The following is a 21,744-nucleotide window of genomic DNA, read 5'->3' on the forward strand; positions in this document are numbered from 1 at the left end:
CAGTTATTGAAAAGTTTTTCATTTGTCCATTGAATTTCCCTAGAATAGTTGTCAAAAAACCTCCAGTTTGTTACATGCGTGTGCGTTATGGTTTGATTCTGTGTCCCTACCTAAATCTCGTGTTGAATTGTAATCCGCACTTGTTGGGGGAGGTAGCTGGCGGGAGGTGATTGGATCATGGAGGTGGTTTTCCCCGTGCTGTTCCTGTGATAGTGAGATCTGATGGTTTACAAGTTGTCTGTCAGTTTCCCCTTCTGTCTTCTCTGCCACCATGTGAAGAGGGTCCTTGCTTCCTCTTCACCTTCTGCTGCGATTGTAGGTTTCCTGAAGCATCCCTAGGCATAGGGAACTGTAAGTCAATTAAACCACTTTTCTTCATAAATTACCCAGTCTCAGACTGGGTAATTAGAGTGGTGTGAAAACAGGCTAATACAGTATGGGTGTATATATGGAGTCTCTAGTCTGTTTCTTTGTCTGTGTTAACACCATAGCACACCATCTTAATGACTGTAGTTTTAAAATCTTGAAATTAGGCTGCGTGCATCTTCTGACCGTGTTGTTTTTCAAACTTGTTTTGGCTATTCTAGGTCCTTTGTATTTCTAGGTGAAATTTAAAGTTAGTTGGTGAATTTCTTCAAACTAAGAATTTCTTTCTTCTTTTATCCACAAAGTATAAGAAGCTTATTGAGAATATACAGCTTTTACCCACGACGTATAAAGAACTTTCATCTAGAATATATAAATATTTAATACACATTTATAGCAAGGAGTAGGGGTGGGATGGAGATGGGACATCTCTGTGAAGCGTATCCTGTATTCCTTTAGCACTTCTGTGCGAAGCAGCTCTAGATGACTTGTACTAATTAATTTAAGGGTCCAAAAACATTTCAGACAATTCTTAAAATATTTAGAAACGTGAATATATGTTTTGATGCTCAGTCCCAGTTCCTGAAAGCAATGGGTATGTCAGACCATAAGGCAATTCAGATCTTGGCAGTATCATATTAAAAATAAACTGCATCTTTTTCAGTAGAAGCTGGTTCTGCTAATCATTGCTGCAACCAAAAGTCAGAACTTCTTTCTCACACACAGTGTAGAAAGAATTGCAGTTCTTGCAGCCGCAACTCCAGCATGCCCAGAGCATTCATGATCAGACTTGAATATGTAAGACAATGTGTCAGTGTCCTGGCCTTGCCGGTAGTAGCTGTGGGCATGGTCCTCTCTAAACTGAATCTTTTTTCCGCATTATGATCATATTATTCCAGATCCTAGATCCAGTTTTTTTTGTTTGTTTGTTTTCTTTTCTTTTTTTTTTTTTTTTTTTTGAGAGGGAGTCTCATTCTGTTGCCCAGCCTGTTGCCCATGCAGTGGCATGATCTTGGCTCACTGCAGCCTCCACCTCCCAGGTTCAAGCAATTCTCCTGTCTCAGCCTGCCGAGCAGGTGGGACTACAGGTTCACACCACCATGCCCGGCTAATTTTTGTATTTTTAGTAGAGAACAGGGTTTCACCATGTTGGCCAGGCTGGTCCCAAACTCCTAACCTCAGGTGATCCACCTGCCTCAGCCTCCCAAAGTGCTGGGATTATAGGCATGAGCCACCACCCTCAGCCAAATCCATTTTTAAAACTATCTTCATTAGTGCTTCTTTTTTATTGGATTCAGATGTCAGTAGATAGAAGCTACTAATGTATTGAGGCTTTACCTGGACACTGTTTACAAGGCATCTTTTCAGGCATATGTCATATTTTTGGATCAGATATTGACAGTTGCAAGGCACTGAAATGATTATATTCGATTGTCACCATTCAAACCCTTCAAATAGGTTACCTGAGATAATGCATTCCGCCTTCCAGTGAGTGTCTCATTCGATGATCAATGTATTATTCAGAATGAGAGATGATAGCGTACTCTATACTTGTCAAACTTATTAGAAATATATTAGTTCTAATTAAAGTCTTGCATTGATTTATCATTTGTTTTATTAATAGTAAACTTTACACCTGCTCTCAAATCTTCTAATAAAAAAAAATTACCTGTTTCCTAGACAGATTGAAGTTAAATGGTTAGCATAATTCCTCTGTGTGTGTGGAGGGAAAAGGTACTTGCTCATTGGCTTACTCCAATGGTATGCCTTACTTTCAGGAAAACAAAGGGAAAGGCAGCTACAGAAAGCAATTGATGTCCCTGCACAGGTTGGGGTTGATATGCAAATGTATAAACACCATGTTTCCATTCTTGGTAAGCTATACAGAATCACACCAGCAGGGGTTTGATACTGTATTTCCTTCTGTTTTAGCTGTGTTGTCATTTCAGAAGCTGTGAAACTAAGAATCTCTAAAAGAAGTGTTAAGAGATTCAAAACCCCAGCAGAGAGCTATGTAACAATAAGCAGTCATACAAGAAGTAAACAATAAAACATGCAACAATACAAGGAGGGTTTTACAAAATGGATTTACAAATTTGGGGTAGTTTCAGTTTAATATGACTTTTGTTACTCCTTATTGTTAACATAGTGCTTAAGGGACTTTTAAAGATAGTGTACAAATTGGATTAGTCCAGAGCTAGTTAGGGAATCGTTTTTGTTGTTGTTGTTTGTTTTTGTTTTTTTTGAGACAGAGCTTTGGTCTTGTCACCCAGGCAGCAGTGCAGTGTCACAATCTTGGTTCATCACAGCCTTCACCTCCCAAGTAGTTGGGATTAACAGGTGCCCACTACCATGGCCAGCTATTTTTTTTTTTTTTTTTGTATTTTTAGTAGAGACACGGTTTCACCGTGTTGGCCAGGCTGCTCTCGAACTCCTGACTTCTGGTGGTCTGCCTCCTTCAGGCTCCCAGAGGGTTAAGATTACAAGTGTGAGCCACTGTGCCCGGCCAGGAATAATTTTCTCTTTAATTTAGCTTTGTCTGACTTCAATATAGGCATAACTCAGAGAGATCACTGGTTTGGTTCCAGACTGCTACAGTAAAGCAAATATCACAATAAAACAAGTCACACATTTGTTTTTTGGTTTCTCATTGCATATAAAGGTTATGTTTACACTATACTATATTAAGTGTGCAATATCATGGCTTAAAAAAGTACATGATTTTAAAATACTTTGTTGCTAAAAATTGCCAAGAATCATCTGAGACTTCAGTGAGTCATAATCTTTCTGCTGGTAGAGAGTCTTGTCTGGATATGGATGACTGCTGACTGGTTAGGTTGGTGGTTGCTGAAGGCTGAGATGGCTGTGGCAATTTCTTAAAATAAGACAACAGTGAAGTTTACCACAAATGAAAGATTTCTCTGTAGCTTGCGATGCTGTTTGATGACATTTTACGCACATAGAACTTCTTTCAAAATTGGAGTCAGTCCTGTCAAACCCTGCCGCTGCTTCATCCACTAAGTTTGTGTAATGTTTTAAATCCTTTTTCTTCATTCAGCAATGTTCATAGCATCTTCATCAGGAAAAGATTTTATCTCCAGAGACTGCTTTCTTTGCTCACCCATAAGAAGCAGCTTCGCATGCATTCAAGTTTTATTGTGAGATTACAGCAATTGTCACATCTTCAGACTCCACTTCTAATTCTAGTTCTCTTGCTATTTCTACTACATCTGTGGTTCTTTCCTCCACCGAAGCCTAGAACCCCTTAAAGTCATCCATTGGGGTTGGAGTCAACCTCTTCCAAACTCCTGTTAATGTTGATATTTTGACTTCCTTCCATTGATCATGTTTTTTTTTTTTTTGTTTTTTGGACTCAGGGTTTCACTCTGTTGCCTAGGTTGGAATACAGCTGCATGATTATGGGTCACTGTAGCCTTGACTTCCTGGGCTCAATCAATCCTCCCACCTCAACCTTCCAAGTAGTTTGGACTACAGGAACATACCACCATACCCAGTTAGTTTTTTTTTTTTTTTTTTTTTCCTCTCTCTCTCAAAGACGCGGTTTAGCCATGTTGTTCAGGCTGGTCTTGGTCTCCAACTCCTGGGCTCAGGTAATCCTCCTACCTTAGCCTCCCAAAGTGCTGGGATTACAGGGGTGAGCCACTGTGCCCAGTCATGGATGCTCTTAATGTTATCTAGAATGGTGAATCCTTCCCAGAAGGTTTTTAATATACGTTGCCTAGATCCATCAGAAGAATCATCGTCTTTGGCAACTATAGCCTTACAAGATGTATTTCTTAAATAATAAGATTTGAAAGTCAAAATGACTCCTTGATACATGGGCAGCAGGATGAATGCTGTGTTAGCAGGCAAGGGAACATTGTTCATCTCCTGTATATCTCCATCAGAGCTCCTGGGTAACCAGGTGCATTGTCAATGAGTAGTAATATTTGAAAGGCATTTTTTTTTTTTTCCAAATGGAAGATCTCAACATTGGGCTTAAAATATTCAGTAAACAATGTTGTAAACCAGTATGCTGTCATCTAGGCTTTGTTGTTCCATTTATAGAGCAGAGATAGAGTAGACTTAGCACAATTCTTAAGGGGCCTAGGATTTTTGGAATGGTAAATAAGCACTAGCTTGAAGTTCAATGTCACCAACTGCATTCGCCCCTGATAGTCAGCCTGTCCTTTGAAGCTTTGAAGCCAGTATTGACTTCTCCTCTCCAGCTGTGAATGTCCTAGATGGCATCCTTTTCCAGCACAGGGCTGTTTCATATACACTGAAAATCTGCTGTTCAGCGTAGCCACCTTCATCAATGATTTTAGCTAGATCTTCTGGATAACTTGCTGCAGATTCTCCATCAGCACTTGCTGCTTTACGTTATAGTTTTATGTTATAGAGATGGCATCTTTCCTTAAACGTTATGAACGAACCTCTGCTAGCTTCAAACTCTTCTTCTTCAACTTCCTTCTCTCTCTCAGCCTTCATAGAATTAAAGAGAGTTGAAGTTTTGCTCTGAATTAGGCTTTGACATAAGGGAATGTTGTGGTTGGTTTGATCTTCTCTCCAGACCACTCAAACTTTCTACGTAGCAGCTATAAAGCTGTTTTGTGTTCTTATCATTTGTGTGTTCACTGGAGTAGCATTTTTAATATTATTTTTCCATTACTTTTCCTTTGCATTCACAACTTGGTTAACTGTTTGGTGCTAAAGGGCCTTTAGCCCATCTTGGCTTTAGACGTGCCTTCCCCAGTAAGCTCAATCATTTCTAGCTTTTGATATAAAGTGAGAGATGTGCAACTCTTTGCTTTACTTGATCACTTAGAAGCCATTGCAGGGTTTTTAATTGCCTAACTTCAGTATCATTGTGTCTCAGGAAATACGGAGGCACAAGGGAAGGAGAGACATGGCCACGTGGCTGGTTGGTGGAGCGTTCAGAACACACAGAACCACACATTTGTTGATTAAATTTGCCATCTTATATGGATGCGATTTGTGGCACCCCCCCAAAAAAAAACACAATAGCAGCATCAACGATCATAGATCACAGATCACCATAACACATACAGGTATTGATCGACATACCACCTATGCAACTTACGACCATTCGACTTTAGGACCACAGTCGCTAGCCACGACTGCTCCGCGTCTGGCAGTGCAAACGTTGCCCAGCTGGGCGTACGACAGTGCGGACCAGCTTCTGGCAGCACTACCATCTCCACGTGCACCATTTCAACTGTACACATAGCCTACTCAACTTACGACCAAATCATGTTACAACCGGTCCGCGGTCCCGACTGTGGTTGTAAGTCGAGCACTAGATGTATTAGAATAATGTAAAAGATTAAAATATTGCAAGAGTTACCACAGTGTGACACAGATATACAAAGTGAGCACATGCTTTTGGAAAGATGTCACCAATAGGCTTTCTCAAAGCGGGGTTGCTACAAACCTTCAATTTGTAAAAGGAAAATACAATATCTGCTGGGTGCGGTGGCTTGCCCCTGTATTTCAACTGCTCGCAAGGCTGAGACATGAGTATTGCTTGAGCCCAGGAGTTGGAGGCTGCAGTGAGCTATGATCACACCCCTGTACTCCAGCCTGGAGGACATGATGAGACCCTGTCCCTGAAAAAAAGGAAAAACAGTAACAACAACCCCCACCCCCATCCCATATCTGTGAAGCATTATAACATACACCTGTATCTCCCAGAGGTTCTCATACATACAGTGCAATTAAGTTTGGGGCAATTAAACCTACTTTAAGCATCCCTCATTAAAATTAAGGTACAGAAAACCTATACTTTACGTAGCTCTGCTTGTTAGCAGATCTCTGCTCTGGATCTTAGAATAGTCAAAGGAAAATCAGAAGTGAGTAAACTTGGAGATTCCAGGTCTTCATTTCTGCAAGACGTAAAAAAACCTATCAGATCTTGTCTTGTCTCCTAGTGGGAATCCATCCTTCCCATATAGCTTTGCTACCCATCCCCAGTGGGGAGAAAATGGCCTACCTGTCTTTAGGATCAGTCCTACCTTAGAAAGGAAGGGCTGCATTGATTTAGCTGTAACAATTCTTTTCTTTCCTCCTCCTTCTTTTTTTTTTTTTTTTTTTTTTTTTTCGAGACAGCATCTCGCTGTCCGGCAGGCTGGAGTGCAATGCCACGATCTCGGTTCACTGCAACCTTCAGCTCTGGGTTCAAGCAGTTCTCCTGCCTCACCTTCCCAGGAGCTGGGATTACAAGCATCCGCCACCACAGCCAGCTAAGTTTTTGTATTTTTTAGTAGAGATGGGGTTTTGCTATGTTGGCCAGGCTGGTCTTGAACTCCTGACCTAAGGTGATCTGCCCACCTCGGCCTCCTAAAGTGCTGGGATTACAGGGGTGAGCCACTACACCCAGTCTAGATATGACAATTCTAAAGGCTGTTGATATCACTCTGATATGGAATTCAGTTATGGGAATCGATTCCTGGTTAGCCCCTGGGGCCCAAGTTTCTGTCCTGCTAACAATCCCTCTTACCATAACTTGCAGCGCGATAGGTTCCGGTTTCTCTGTGATCTTAAAGTAGAACACCAACATAAAGAAAGGCAGGAATAAAACACAGCAGCAGAAAGAACACAGTAGTGCCTGTGCTTTTCCTGGGCCATTCTTCATGGGCATCTTTGTGCCCAGCATGACATACTTCAAGCCCAGGGGATGAATCCTGTTTCAGGTCTTGATTTCAAGTTGGCTTCCTCATTTTGTGGTTCATCTAACCTGCTAACCTGATGAAAAACAACAGGTCTTGATTTCAAGTTGGCTTCCTCACTTTGTGGTTCATCTAACCTGCTAACCTGATGAAAAACAAAGTAAGTACCAGAATCTGACTTTCCATCTAGTGCTCATTCTATTAAAGTACATTGTATGGCCATCTGAATAGAAACCCATGTGGGACTTCACTTTATTATTCACTTATCTGCTGTTTATTTTTATTTTTCTGACTGTTGAACCTCATGATGCTGGAAAATGAAGTTTTATTTACTTACCTTAGGAAAGAAGTTGTGATTGGATGGTTACTGATGGTCTGTTCACTAGAGAAGACACTTCAAGCAGGAATGATTGGTTTCATGAGATTGATCTTGGTTTAGGAATCAGAACCCTGAACCTTCCGGTCATGATCTTCAGTTGACCATTTCAGGATTGGGATTCACCAAATTACAGTTTTTACAAAGGCATTAAACAGGTAGTGGCAGGGGATGAGAGGAATCTTGCTTGGTGAGTCTTTACCCTTATTAAGAAAGGAAAATCTGGCCAAGGGTGGTGGCTCACCCCTGTGATCCCAGCACTTTGGGAGGCCGAGGCGGGTGGATCACCTGAGGTCAGGAGTTTGGGACCAGCCTAGCCAACGTGGTGAAACCCTGTCTCTACTAAAAATACAAAAAATTAGTGGGGCGTGGTGACAGGTGCCTATGATCCCAGCTACTCAGGAGGCTGAGGCAGGAGAATCACTTGAAGCTGGGAGGCGGAGGTTGCAGTGAACCAATATTGCTCTATGTCAGTCCAGCTTAGGCAACAAGTGAAACTCCATCTCAAAAAAAAAAAAAAAAAAGGATGATCTTTGTTAACTAGTACAATTCCTTTGGGTCTGTGCACGCAGACAACCCCAGTGAATATTCTCTTAAGCTCATTGCCCTTACCAGGATCCTAGGGCAACATGATTGTCACATGACCCACTTTAATTCTAAAGGAGGCTGGAAAGCCAGTATCCTGATTTTTTACTTTATAGTGAGAGGCAAGCAAGAGAAAGGAGGGTAAGAAATGGTTGTCATGTTTGCCACAAATAATTTCGTTTCTTCATTCATTCACCTTCCTAGACAGGACCTCTCACCTTCTAGCTCTTAGTCATTAGTTCTTCATATTTACTCCCTCATGCTGTTGGATATACTTTCCTCTATATACATTTAGTTCTTTAGTATTTCTTTATTACTAATGGGATAAAGTTCAAATTCCAGATGAAAGTATCTGAGATCCTTTATGCTTGGCCTCTGCCCTTGTTTCCAGCCACCTCTTTCCATTCCCTTAAAGACACTGGGATGCTACCATGTGGAGATACTGGGTTTTTTTTGTTGTTTGTTTTTTAAGAGTTTTGCTCTGTCGCCCAGGCTGGAATGCAGCTGCGTGATCTTGGCTTGCTGCAACCTCCGCCTCCCGGGTTTAAGGAAATCTCATGCTTCAGCCTCCCAAGTGAGTAGCTGTGACTACACACATTGGCTACCATGCCTGGCTAATTTTCTCAGTTTGTTAAAAATGGCAGAGTGTCTCGGGCCCATGTTGCTGTGCAGTATAGTTGACATTTAGTCATTAATCAAGATAATCTCAATCAGTATCTCTTGTGAGAAGCCTTCCCAAGGCCATCCCTCTGTTGGTACTGATTATGCCTCATCATAATGGTTTTCTTACCTGGTTGTCTTTTTCTGCCCTTGAAGACTTCTTGTCTAGTGGGGCCAGCAGACATGGGAACAGTGCCTGGCCCAGGGGGAGCATTCAATAAGATGTGCTGTGGAGACTGAGGGAGGCTCAAGGGAAAGAACCATGTTTTATTATTTTGTCATTTTTCCCAGTAACAGCCCAGCAGAGTTAATAACCCTAGTCAGTTTGTTAGAAAAAACTAATTTGATTAGTTGAACCAAACGAGCAAAAGACATTTTTTGAAACCTTATAACATCAGTGGAGAGCTGGACTGTTGTCAGCTCATCACTTTGGTCATTGTATAAGATCCTGGCCGCCCAATATGCCGTAGTGAATATAGCATCTCTTTTTCTACTCTCTTCTCCCAAGACTGTGTCTTTATGTGTGTTTGTGTGACTTCCTTATCTTTAGTTTTCTTTCTTCCAACTTTCCCACCAACAATGGTAATTTCATAGTCCTCCTTGCTTGTGTGTTCATGTCCAATTCACACTGTCATCAGGTAGAGACACTTTTCTGCCTCAGCGGAGTAGGAATAGTCTTTGTATCCAAAAGCCAGGAAAAATCTAAATATTCTAGCACAAAAGCCATTTAATATTCACAGCACTGACCTCTGGCAAGCAGATTTTGTGCACAATGCCATGAAGCTTGATTAATCGAGGAATGAATTATTTTTTCTCCACAGAAAATAACCTGAAGACGATTTGGTTTTCTTATAGACTTTTCATTCTGTTAAAAATGACAATACTGAATTCACATTGCTTAATACATACTAATATGGATCTCAGAAAATTCTCTGGTTTGATTTATACCTTTCCACAGGGTGTGAGTATCCCCACAGTATCTATAGAAGTTGTCAGTGCATCATTAGAACAGTAGTGAGTTAGCCAGCTTGCTTCATAAGAGGTAAAAGAATATCTCCAGTATAAGAGGACCACCAAAATAATGGAAGAGCTAAAAGTAAAATGATATATCTTTAGATACATACATTTTTTGAAACGGATTTTCGCTCTTGTTGCCCAGGCTGGAGTGCAATGGTGCAATCTCGGTTCACTGCAACTTCTGCCTCCTAGCTTCAAGTGATTCTCCTGCCTCAGCCTCCCAAGTAGCTGGGATTACAGGCACCCACCACCACTCCCAGCTAATGTTTTGTATTTAATGGAGATGGAGTTTCACTGTGTTGGTCAGACTGGTCTTGAACTTCTGACCTCAGGTGATCCACTTGCCTCGGCCTCCCAAAGTGCTGGGATTACAGGCATAAGCCACCGTGTCCAGCCCATATTTATTTTTAATATGCATACATGTTTATATCAGAGCTAGTGATGACTCTTAGAAGTACAAGCCCATGACATTTCGAGTACTTGGGCAGGACCATTTTGGACAGTAGTACCAACAACAGAAGTCCTCTCTGACTGTTTGATTTACTTGGAGGCGTTTACAGAGCCAAACTGGGAAACGGGAGAAGTTTTACTGTTCTTGTTCTTTCACTAAACACTTACTTGGGGTGACTGGGAAAAACCACATCCTTTAGGAGTTAGTCAGATGTGGGATGGAAGCTGTATATTGGTTGTGTGACTTTGGGGAAGCTGCTTAGTCATTTTAAACTTTGGTTTCTACGTCTGTAAGAGACAGGTAATTTTCCTTATCCCAGGGGTTGCATGGGTAGGGATACTCAGTGATAAGTACTCAGTAAATGGTGGTGGCCGTTACTATTACCATTACCACTGTTACTACCTCTCACATGCCTCAGTAACTGAGTAGGACTGGGCACGATCCTTGCTCACAAGCAACTTACACTGTACTGGGCACAATCCTTGCTCACGAGGAACTTTCACCTTGGGCTGGTGGGTCATAAACAACTAATCATATCATAGGACAGCATAATTTTAGGGTGATAAAAAGGGTATAGACAAAACATTATTGGATTAGAGACTGGGTAAATTTGGACTACATGGAGACAACAGAGGAAGCTTCTTGAGGATGAGGAATCTGTGCTGAGCCTCAGAAATGAGCAGGATCTTCATAGAGAAAGGGGAAAGGGACTGATTTTGTTACACCAACCTGCTCTTCTCTTTAGCCTGTTTGCTCACAGTGGTTTCTACCTCATTCTTCCTCCTTTCTGTACCTAGTATCCTCCTCAGAGAAGAATGTGATTCTATTGTATGTAGGGGAAATAGTCTCTGTTGTTACATTGTGTGTAATTGCTGTGCAGAAGTCATATGGAAGCCTGTGCGGTCTTACGGAACTGTTGTGTAGTGATCTGTTTGTAAAGGTCGGGAACCTGCTGGATTTGAGTGGGTATCGCTCACCTTGGAAAGAGTGTCTCAGGCTGGACTGCCAAACCCCAGAGAGACAAATCCTGGTGGGCGGCAGGGTGTTTCTTTTGGTCTGACCCTTGGAGTTAGTCAGATGTGAGAGATGTGTCAGCACCCTACAGAGATAGATCAGTTATGGGGAGTTATTGGGGAACCCGAGCAACTTAACAGAGAGGCTGTGGGGGGGTCCTTTGGTGCCCTCAAATGAGCAAGGCCTTGATGCAAGCCAGGTGTGACCTTACTCTGTGAGGTCATGCACACCTGGGTTTGGATTCCAGCTCTGTCATTTACCAGTGATTGATCTTGGGCAAGTGACTAAATCTCTGAGTCTTGTAACCACTTACAAAGCATGAATAATGAAACCTTCCCTGTCTGATTGATGTGGGGACAAAATGAAGTAGCTCCCAGACATGTAAAACCTCTAGATACGGAGTCATAGCGTGCGACTTCCCTTTCCTTCTTTCCTTTTCTTGTTTTCTCCATTTTCCTTGCTCCTGTCAGCATTGTATTTTAAGGCAGAATAAAGACTTGGGTGTTCAGTCAGTATCTACTATGCTAAGAGGCACAAAGAAAAGATGTTTTAGCCATACATGACTCAGAATATTAATGGAAGAGCATGGTATTCCTGAGGGTTAGTGTGGGGGTTGCTATAGTAACCACAGGGAGAGAACCCAAAGGGGTACAACCAGTGAGGAGGCCGGGTGTGGTGGCTCACGCCTGTAATCCCATCACTCTGGGAGGCTGAGGCAGGTGGATCACTTGAGATCAGGAGTTCGAAACCAGCCTGGCCAACATGGTGAAATCCTGTCTCTACTAAAAATACAAAAAAATTAGCCAGGCATGCTGACGGGTTCCTGTAATTTCAGTTACTTGGGAGGCTGAGGCAGGAGAATTGCTCAAACCTGGGAGGCAGAGGTTGCAGTGAGCCGAGATTGCATCACTGCACTCCAGCCTGGGTGACAGAGCAAGACCCTGTCTCAAAAAAAAAAAAAAAAAAAAGAGCCCAAAAAATCCAAAACTGGTGAGGAGTGGAATAGGATAGTCAGCACTCCAAGAAGTCAAACTTCCTCAGTAGTAGATTTTCCTTCCAGTGCTAAATTTTAATGGCTTTCAGTTTTACTAAGAGAGGAGGTACCCTTTCTAAGGATATCCATACCTTAATGTAAAATTAAGTAAATGTATACACCTTCTTCTAGAGCCATTTTTGAAATGAAAAATTTTCTCTCACATGAAAGGAATTTTAAGAAATCTTAGGCAGTCAGGGAAGATTTTGTGGAGGAGGACAAGCCTGGGAGACAGGGACATTTTCTCAAGGTCATTATTAAACCTTTACATTGAGTGGGTATCAGTCGCCTTGGAAAGGTGACTCAGAAATTAAACCTTTACATAAGCGATTTTATCATAGTGGGGCAGAAGCCCAGAAATTCCAGCTTTTAACCTGTTCAGCCTCATTTGGTAAGCACTGGTGAGTTAATACAGCACTGCATTTCTCTGGCTTGGCTAACTAGGGTGTGTGTGTGTGTGTTTGTTTTTTTAGGCAGGCACAGTCTCGCTTTTTTGCCCAGGCTGGAGTGCAATGGCATGATCTCGGCTCACTGCAACCTCTGCCTCCAGGGTTCAAGCCATTCTCCTGCCTCAGCCTCCTGAGTAGCTGGGATTACAGGCATCCACCACCATGCCCGACTAATTTTTGTATTTTTAGTAGAGACAGGGTTTCACCTTGTTGGCCAGGCTGGACTTGAACTCCTGACATGTGGTAATCTGCCTGCCTCTGCCTCCCAAAGTACTAGGACAAGTTTGAGTGTATTCTTATAGCGAGGCTAACATTTTTGTCCGTCGGTATTTAATTCTTCTTTAATTGTGTCTGCAAAGTAAAAGAGAAAAATAGAACTGAGGCAAAAAGGCTATATGGCACAACTATATGAGGATAGAATGGATTTTGGTCCAAATAATCTGGAGCATCCTTCCAATCCCCGGTCTTCTTTTCTTCTGAACATGTTTGAGTCTAATGGAGAAAGGCTGTTTTCCTAATAAGAAACTAGAATTTGAGATTAAGCTAATCCTCGTTTTGAACTTGCAGTGTGAAAATCATGGTTGCTTGGGAAGAAAGTCTTTGTTAAAATTCAACTTCTATTTGAGACATGTATATTTTACAGTTCCAGGCAGAATACGACCTATGTTTATGTGGTCATCTCACTTGCAGTTTGCAAGTAAACTTTCTTAAATAACTGAATAAGGGTGGCCTGAGAATGTTTGTGAGTGAAGCACTTCTAATTCTGTAAATTGTACTAATGGATATCTAGAAACATAATGGGTTAGAGTTAGGAGGCCAACTGATTTGCAATTATTCGTGCATTACTCTCGATGTGAAAGTAATCAAGAGTGCTGAGTATACTTGGGTCTTAATGCTGTGATTCTCACTGATGAAGCTGTGAACCAGGTAAAAGCATGGTATTGAGAGAGGCATGACAAGAGACTAAAATGTAGAAACATTGTTGTTCTTTAATATAAATAGGACTGTTTATATTAAAAGTATTACTCACATCCACTTAATAATAGTTTCAGTAGAATTCTAGTCAGTCAGCATTAACATTAAGGATATTTGTCTCAAATGGAATGTCTTGAGTTGAAATTAAGGTATGTTCTTAAAAACGAGAGACTTTTCTGAGTTAGCCATAATGGTTTTTAAAGTGCATGTCTAAAAGGTGGTCATCACACATCATATTCCAGGTTGGCCGAACTAAATGTGGTACCCAAGGAGAGCGTCACCTCTGTATTCTGTGCCATGCTAATCGTTTTATAACATGACGTGCTCGACGTTTTTAATGTTCTCTTTTGAGTGTTTTTGCCTTCCTTTCCATTTATACACATGTAGAAATTGTCAAAATCTTTCCCATTCTGTTACTAATTACATTAAGTCTGTGGGAAATAAAAACATGCCGTTGTTATTCCAACAACAGGAAAATTCTGTTCCACATCTTGACAGTTGCTTCAGTATCTAATGCAGGAGGAGATGGAGGCTGCACAAAAGCTTAACCTCACGTTATAAGCAATGTGTATATGTGTATAATCTGATCCTTGTTTCACAACCAAATAAAAATAAATCGCATTTAAGAAAGAAAAAAATGCCATATTGTGGTCAGTGCTAGGAATATGGAATTTCATCCGTTTCTGCTGATTGCATTGTTTATGCTGTCTGTAAGAAACCTCTGCCCCCAGGAAATCCTCAAAGCATAGAGGAAATTGTACTAGAAAAATCCATTACATTGGCCCCTGCTGGGGGGTTGACTCAAGTGGTAAAAAATGATAGCAAGATATTAAGTATCTTAATGTTGTGTGCCGTATAGTCATTGCCTCTTACTAGGTAACAAGGCAGATTTCCAAAGACATCACTGAATTTCTAGAAGGCTTTATAAGATGGACACAAGGTTGAAGTCAAACCCAATGTGTGCAATGAAACAGGATGGAAACGTAAGAAGGAAATGAATGAATGAACTGGACTGAGAACTCTTTGTAGTCAGGAAAGAGAAGCATTATGAGAATTGACTATGTGCTGGGCCACTATGTCAGACTCTTTTCATTCGTTTCATAGAATCTTCACTCTAACCAGGGTGCCAAAGCAAGGAGAGGTTAAACTACTTGCCTAACTAAGGTCACATAGCTGCTAAGAAGTCGTATTGCCCAGTCTGCTGATTTTGTCTCTCTGACCAAACAGCCTATTCATGGTTTGGTGATGGCATTTATTTAACTGATTTTCTGCAATGCCTAAGAGTAACCACAACAGGCAGAAAAATGTTTAGATAGTATTCTCTGATAGGAACAAAAAAGGCAATGAAGTTTTCTACTTAGTGTATCTTCTGAAATGTTAGCATTGAGCATCATGCTTTACACCCAAAGATGTCAGGAAGCAGGTAATAGGAAAAGATCAGCAGTTGAGTAAAGTAGCAAGTGAAAATGGTCTAATTGGTATAAAGTGGCTCATTTCAGATGTATTATGCTAGAAAATCAAAAGTGCCAGAATGTCCTTAATGGACTCCACCAGTTTGAATAATGTTTCGGTAACATCTGCAGGTCACTATTGCATTTCAAATTTTATTTCTTTTCAAGTAGTTCCTGCTACAGCAATCAAAATACCCTTATTAATTCCAGATTAGTTTACCACTCATTTGCATTATTTCTCCTTGTCCTAGTGATAGTTTGTAATTAAGAATACTGATAGACAGTTTATAGGTAGCTTTTCGTGTTTACTCCATTGCATCGTTTAATACGATGTTACAGTTTCAGCCAGACCCTCCTGCATATCTACCAGGCACAACAAACAAATAAAATAAAAAGAGGGAAAATATGCCTGGCTATATGCTTATTTTCATTAGCAGTGAATCTGTCTGTTTCTGTGTGATTGAGATGCAATCCGTCCCTGCCGTACCTCTCATTTACTCCCAGGAAGCAGTCCCAGTTGTCTAAAAAGTCAACACCTTCTGACAGGCACCATCTGGCCAGCCGTTCGTTAACTCCCCAATGCTGCTCGTGAATTTGCCTCTCTACGCCTGACCAGTGACACCGTTGAGAGCTAATGTGGCTTAAAGGAATATCGTTTCCCTGTTTGGATCACCCAGGCATCACCCAGCATGAGTCTATAGGCAACATCCTACCTGGGGTGTAAGTTTGTTATACAATTAAATGTAATACTTGATAACATGTCGGAAATTGGAAGCTAAGGGCTGTAAAGAGCAAAAAACAAATAAGTAGATCATAAATTATGAAACATTTTTTGTTTGGTTTGAAGTTAGGAGATAATTCAGAGAATTCTTTAGTGGGAGTAGATTTTTTGAGGAGTGACTAACAGCAAGGGAGTCATGAAATAGATTCATTTATTGTGTTGCATCTGAAAAGCCCTTCTGCTTTCTTGCTATAGGATTTACGTTTATTTTTCAGGTTCTTTTCCTTTTAATCCTATACTCAGAGGTCACATAGTCTAGTAGAAGAGAGAATGTGAAGATAGTACAAGAGTTTGAGGAAAAACTTATGCTATCTTTCTTTACGTAACCCTAGACTGCCACTTCCAAATATTTCTTAGTTTTGGTTTTATCATTTGACAATGTACAAAAGGCTAAAACCTGTTCTACCAGTCACACCTACTTTCTGAAAAGCACAATTTCTATGCATATCAAATAAGATAATGCATGTGAAAAAAAGCTTTGTAAAATATAGCTGCTGGCTCATGAGGCATCTGTTTTGGCTTATACAATATCACAGATGTAAAGACCCCCAAATGAAAGAGATCAGACTCGCTCTCAAGAAGCTTACAGTCCAGTGGAGAGATGGACACAAAAGCAAACAAACACACAAATAATATGACACAATATTAGGATTCCTAAAATCAAGGTCTAAAGAGCAGAAATAATACTGGAGGAGCCCTACAAAGGAAGCCAGGGCATTTTGGGCAGAGGGAATGTGGAAAAAAGAGAGAGAAGAGAGACAGAATTGTACTTTCGAAAACCTTAAGTAGTCAAAACAGGATAAAAATGTTGGCAGAAGAAATGGCAAGACCTGAGACATAATAAGCGTCTGGTTTGTGAACAGCTTTGTTTGCTTTGTAAAGCTGTTGAATTGTATCCTGTGGGCAGTGGGAGGTGTTGCAGAGTTTTGAGCAGAATGAGATGATTGGAAATGCTGTGAAAGAAGGGAAGGTTGGAGGAATGATGAGAGGGGTCTGAGCCCAGATGTCAGAAGCACAGTAAGGAGTCATTAGCAGTAGTACCTGTGAGGGATGAGGAACTAGAATAGTGACAGGGAAGGTCAAGAGGAGAGAACGCATCAGAGAAATTGAGTGTGGAATAGCAGGGCATGTGGGCAGCAGAATTAAACTAATCCAGAGATCTTTCATCAGATAAATGCCTCATCTTCTGTCAGGCCCGAGTTTTTCAGGTCTCTGTTTTTCTTCCTTCTAGAATTCTTACAGGGGAGATTTTCTTATTCATCCTGTAAAAGTTATTTGACCCATGTGTGTGTCTTGGAAAGAGTCTTTTGACATTCTCTGATGCCAGGAACGTTGTCAGTAACATCACATTTCTGGATAATTTCTCTTCCAGACCCTGAGGTCAATGACATCAGGAATCAGACCTGTCCTGCCCGCTGGTATATTCCCAGCACAGTATCTGCAGTATAGTAGATACTCAATAACTATTTGTTGAATGCATTGGTGATAAACTCTGCAGTAGCTTGCAAACAAGATGCCCTGAGAAGTCAGAAGAATAGGTAGATATGCCTTTAAAGTAAAGCTTAAAAGTTACCTCATTGTAAGCAGGATTAATAACGGTAATAATAGTAAAAATAATAAAACATTTGTTGAATCCTTAGATAAGTTCCACACACTGTGACAGATGTACCCTTGTGTGCATTGTCTAATTTAATCCTTACAGCAATCCTTTGTGGGTACTGTTTTATCTCCATTTTACAGATGGGGAAAATGAACCTTAGGGGTTACTCATGAAGTGGGTGGCAAAGCCATGGTTTTAATTATGGGGGTTATTTAGTGGCAAAACCCCAAATTCTAAACCACTGTTCCTAATATAGTGACCTTTTGAACAATGTGAATTCTGTCAAAAGCGTCAATTTAAATAGGTTTAATCCATTCTCTTTTCCCTACTCGTCGCTGTCTTTCATCCTGGAATTGTTCTGCGTTGTTGCTCAATAGAGATGCTTAGATTTTATAGGCACAGATGCTATCTTCCCTCCCCTCTTCCAATTCTCCTCTCCTCCCACTCCAAATAATGACATGTAGTCATGGTGCTGATGTTAATGTGGACTGTGGTTAGATATGGCTCCATCCAGTGGAGTGCTGGTCTGACACATTTCCCCACTCCAGCCTGTCTCTTGGGTGGAGTCTGAGGCTCCATATCCACTTCCTGCTCCATCTCTCTAGCTCCACACCTGGAACAGGCCCTCCACCATTCCTACCGCTTGGTGGCCAAATAGGTGGGTGTGAGTAGCATTTATGGGTAAATCAGTTTGCATTACGTACTAGAAGTGAGAGCATCAGGCACGAAAGAGTAGCTCTTGGATGGTAGAGTTTGGATGTTACTTATCTTCCCTACTGGGTCACCTGGTCCACTGCCTGGTACCCTGAGGTGCTTGATAAACATTTGCTGATTGAATGGAGTATGTATGTATGTGAGCTGTCTGACAAGAAAACCCACTGTCCCCTTTATTTTGTGTGCAATGGACTGAACTCTGTTTTTTAAGTATATATTTTTAACATGGTATTGAGTATCAATACATTCAGCACAGACCTGCTAGAATCTTTTCCTTTATCCTTTTGTGATTTATCTCCTTGCTTATGAATGTATTCATAGCTGGGTACGATTACAAGGAAAACGATTACCCATAGTAGTGTGGATATGAATGCTTGCTTGCCTTTTTGACTTCAGATGAAGAGCCGTACATATCACCATAAACTATCTTTTTCTTTAAGTGTGTCTCTCTTTTAAAGGCTAGTATTGCAATGTACATTACATGCAATATAATTACGTACAATATACATTATATGCAATATACATGACATTAATTACAGATGCTGGTAATGTGCAGATTTGGTAATGCACTAGTCTTAAAGAAAAACTTCGTACAATAACTTGCACTTTGAATTCAAGAGTGTCTCTTATTTGTGGTATCAATTCCCCTTGTGCTTTGGACTTTGTTTTTTTTTTTTCCATTTCACCTCCAAAATTGCATTGACAACATCTGCTAAGGACTTATTTAAACAGCTAGTTAATGCTTTATAAAGCTCAGAGGTGTGCCCATCTGTTCCAGGAGCATTCTCCTTTCTCAAGAGCTGTATCATATTTGCTACCTGTCTGACAGCTGGTTTTGCCTCAAAACTCTTTATTTCTCTTTGTATCAGTAGCATGACACCTTACTTTAAAGTTTATAACTGATTTTTCTTCATCTTGCTTTGTTCTGAGCAAATCTAAAAGCAAGGGAGTTATTTCCTTCCTCTTTTTCTTAGTCTTACTTAAATCTTCCAATTTTGTTTTTGTTTTTAGAGCCAGAATGCCTTCCCTTTGGCTCTTCATAATCAAATAGAAGTCAGGATGTAGTTTATGGATTTAATCTCCAGCATTGTGATCCATGGGCCCTTCTGCATTCCACTCTGGTATACGGGACACAGTGGCAAGCCCCTCTAGCTCCTGTCTGGTCCATGGGGATAGGTTACATACCCTTTGCTAGAGAGCGAAGATAAATCCTGGTGTCACTTTGAACCTGCTTTCACGGGCTGCTTCAGCTTTTTCAGGGCTGAGTCAGGAACCAGTCCTCTGCATCCTCCAACTGAGGGAAACCCATTTCTAGATCTTCACATGGTCCAGCCTGCGCTTGAGGTGACAGAAAATGCTTTCTCCTCCACCCCACCGCTTTCTGAATGGGCAGACTCAACCATAGCACTGTCGTCTGCAGAAGAATCTCTTTACCATTGCTTCCTGTCTCCTCTGTCCATTCTTTTGTAAGTGAGAGGCTTCAGGAGTTATGGAACAAAGCCTTTTGTAACTCCGCATTTAAAGATCTGTTTCATTCTTTATGATATTTGACATCTGATTTTTATGAATGTCCTCTAAGCGGCAGCTAAGCATTCACTGTCTTCTTCCTTTTGCTTCATCAAGTACGGGGGACACTGGAAGGAAGAGGCACATGACTACTCCCCTAACTATGAGATATTGGCACCTTAGTTGAGAGCAAGATATGATGAGGCCTGATTTGACATCTGGTTATACTTCCCACATTGTGTAATACTGCTGTAGTGACAGCAATTCAGATGTAGTAATTTGTGTTTTGCCCCTATTATAGTAAGTCAGATGGCATTTTGCAGCTGTTTACTCTTTACATACGTGAAGGTTAATTCACCCCAGGGGTTATTTTTTCTGATGTAAGAATCTTAATTTTCTTAACTTTTCCCCTAAGTGTCACATGCCATTCTTCTGATTTTTATGAATATCCTCTAAGAGGCAACTAAGCACTCACTGTCTTCTTCCTTTTGCTTCATCAAGTATGAGGGACACTGGAAGGAAGAGCTACCTCATACATTTTATACTGACTTACATCTTAGAGAAGTTTATCTTGGGTTGAAATTGGGATTTGAAGAGAGGCTTACCTGACTTAGGTTTGTCTGAGAACGCTGGTTATGTCCCTTGATGTCTGATTCCTTCTCAAAATAGAGCTCCCGTGTCTCAAAAACCAACCATGGTTTTCTGTTTGGTTCCCTACCAAAGAAAATACTGTCTGTTCCAGTGAGTCAAATGTAAGACTGTCTGTGCCAGTCCATTAAAACAAATCATCCAGTTGCTGTTAATACATGACCGTTTCCAAGGGCAAATCCAAAGGATTTTAAAAAAAAAGGTGCATAGCTATTTTGCATTGATGTAAGCATGGCTATTTTTGTTTATCACAAAGAAAACTACTCCCTGTACCATTCTATATGTATGTATGTATGTTTGTATGTATACAATGGAAGCCATATTTCTCTGTACATCAGTGTGCCCAGAAAGCTAGTCAAAAAGCAAGGGCTAATAGAACTGGGAGGTTATCCCAACATTCTCCCTATACTCTGGGGAGATTCTTGTTCAGTGGATTGGGAATTTTATAGTTGTTCCTGCTTCTGCTGATCCATGCAATTTTAGGCACGTGTTTCTCTGTGGCCCAGTTATTTCAGCTGTGAAGTGAGTGGTAACAACAGGATTATTGGAAAGTTTGTTAGTGAAATGGGGTCATTGCTAAGCAAGATATGTGGAGGAAATACCTGCAAGTAAGCTTACACTGTGGGAGGGAAGCAAGTCATTTTTTCTAAGACGAGTTTCGTAGGTGGCCATCTTCAGGGAGTGTTGCCAAAAAGGGGCTGCAGGCCATCTGAAGCTCTGGGGCATCTGCAGAGTTTTTCCCTCCCTTTCACAGATTCCTTTGAGGAAGCTTTGTGGCAGTACCAAGGGCATTTACTTTTCTGCAGAGCAGATGGGGGTAGACAAGAGCAAAATGAACTTTCTCATGTTTTCCAGCGAGAGTCAAGTATTTCCATCCTCTTCCTTGCACTCGAAGTCATGTCTCGTAAAAGATTTTTATAATACTAAAGGCAAGGCATAAAACCAATAATCACGGTGCATCAAGAATATGCATTACATGACTACTCCGCTAACTAGGAGAATCATTAAGGCTTTTCCAATTAGATAATATGGATAGTCTCCTGTTAGCATTATGACTTTGCCACATCTTCTTTATCTAGCCGCGTCCCCACTTTCAGCGTTTAGGGGAACCCACCTTCTGTTCTCAGCTCCACTATCCACAGTGATCACCTGGCTAGGCGATCACTTCTAACACCTTCTTACTTTCTAACATGGACCATACTGTCTTCATCAAATACTTGGCACTGAATCCTGTGCTGGTTTGTGTTAAGTCTGTTAGTTTTCTTACCATTTTACATTGTATTGAATATGCACTGTACCTTTATGACACTTCTAAGATATTTATTCTTCCGGTTAAACTGAAAGTCTAGTGACTATGGTTATTTTGTCTTCTACTTGGCTCTAAACCTTGGGCCAGCCACACATACCCATTGAGGTTCTTGAGTTGTTT

General features: G+C 40.9%; 1 long non-coding RNA gene across 1 annotated transcript in view; it reads left to right on the forward strand.

Moving 5' to 3' along the window:
- LOC116529815 overlaps positions 1–20,505 on the forward strand; it is a 49,595-nt gene extending 29,090 nt beyond the window's left edge. Inside the window, exons 3-4 of the long non-coding RNA XR_004259677.1 lie at positions 2,145–2,240; positions 19,173–20,505. This is a non-coding gene — a long non-coding RNA (uncharacterized LOC116529815). The remainder of the gene's footprint in view (positions 1–2,144; positions 2,241–19,172) is intronic.
- Positions 20,506–21,744: the final 1,239 nt, after the last annotated feature.

This window comes from Sapajus apella, unplaced genomic scaffold, assembly GCF_009761245.1.
Source record: "Sapajus apella isolate SASKATOON/1434 unplaced genomic scaffold, GSC_monkey_1.0 scaffold63, whole genome shotgun sequence".
Taxonomy (NCBI): Eukaryota; Metazoa; Chordata; class Mammalia; order Primates; family Cebidae; genus Sapajus; species Sapajus apella.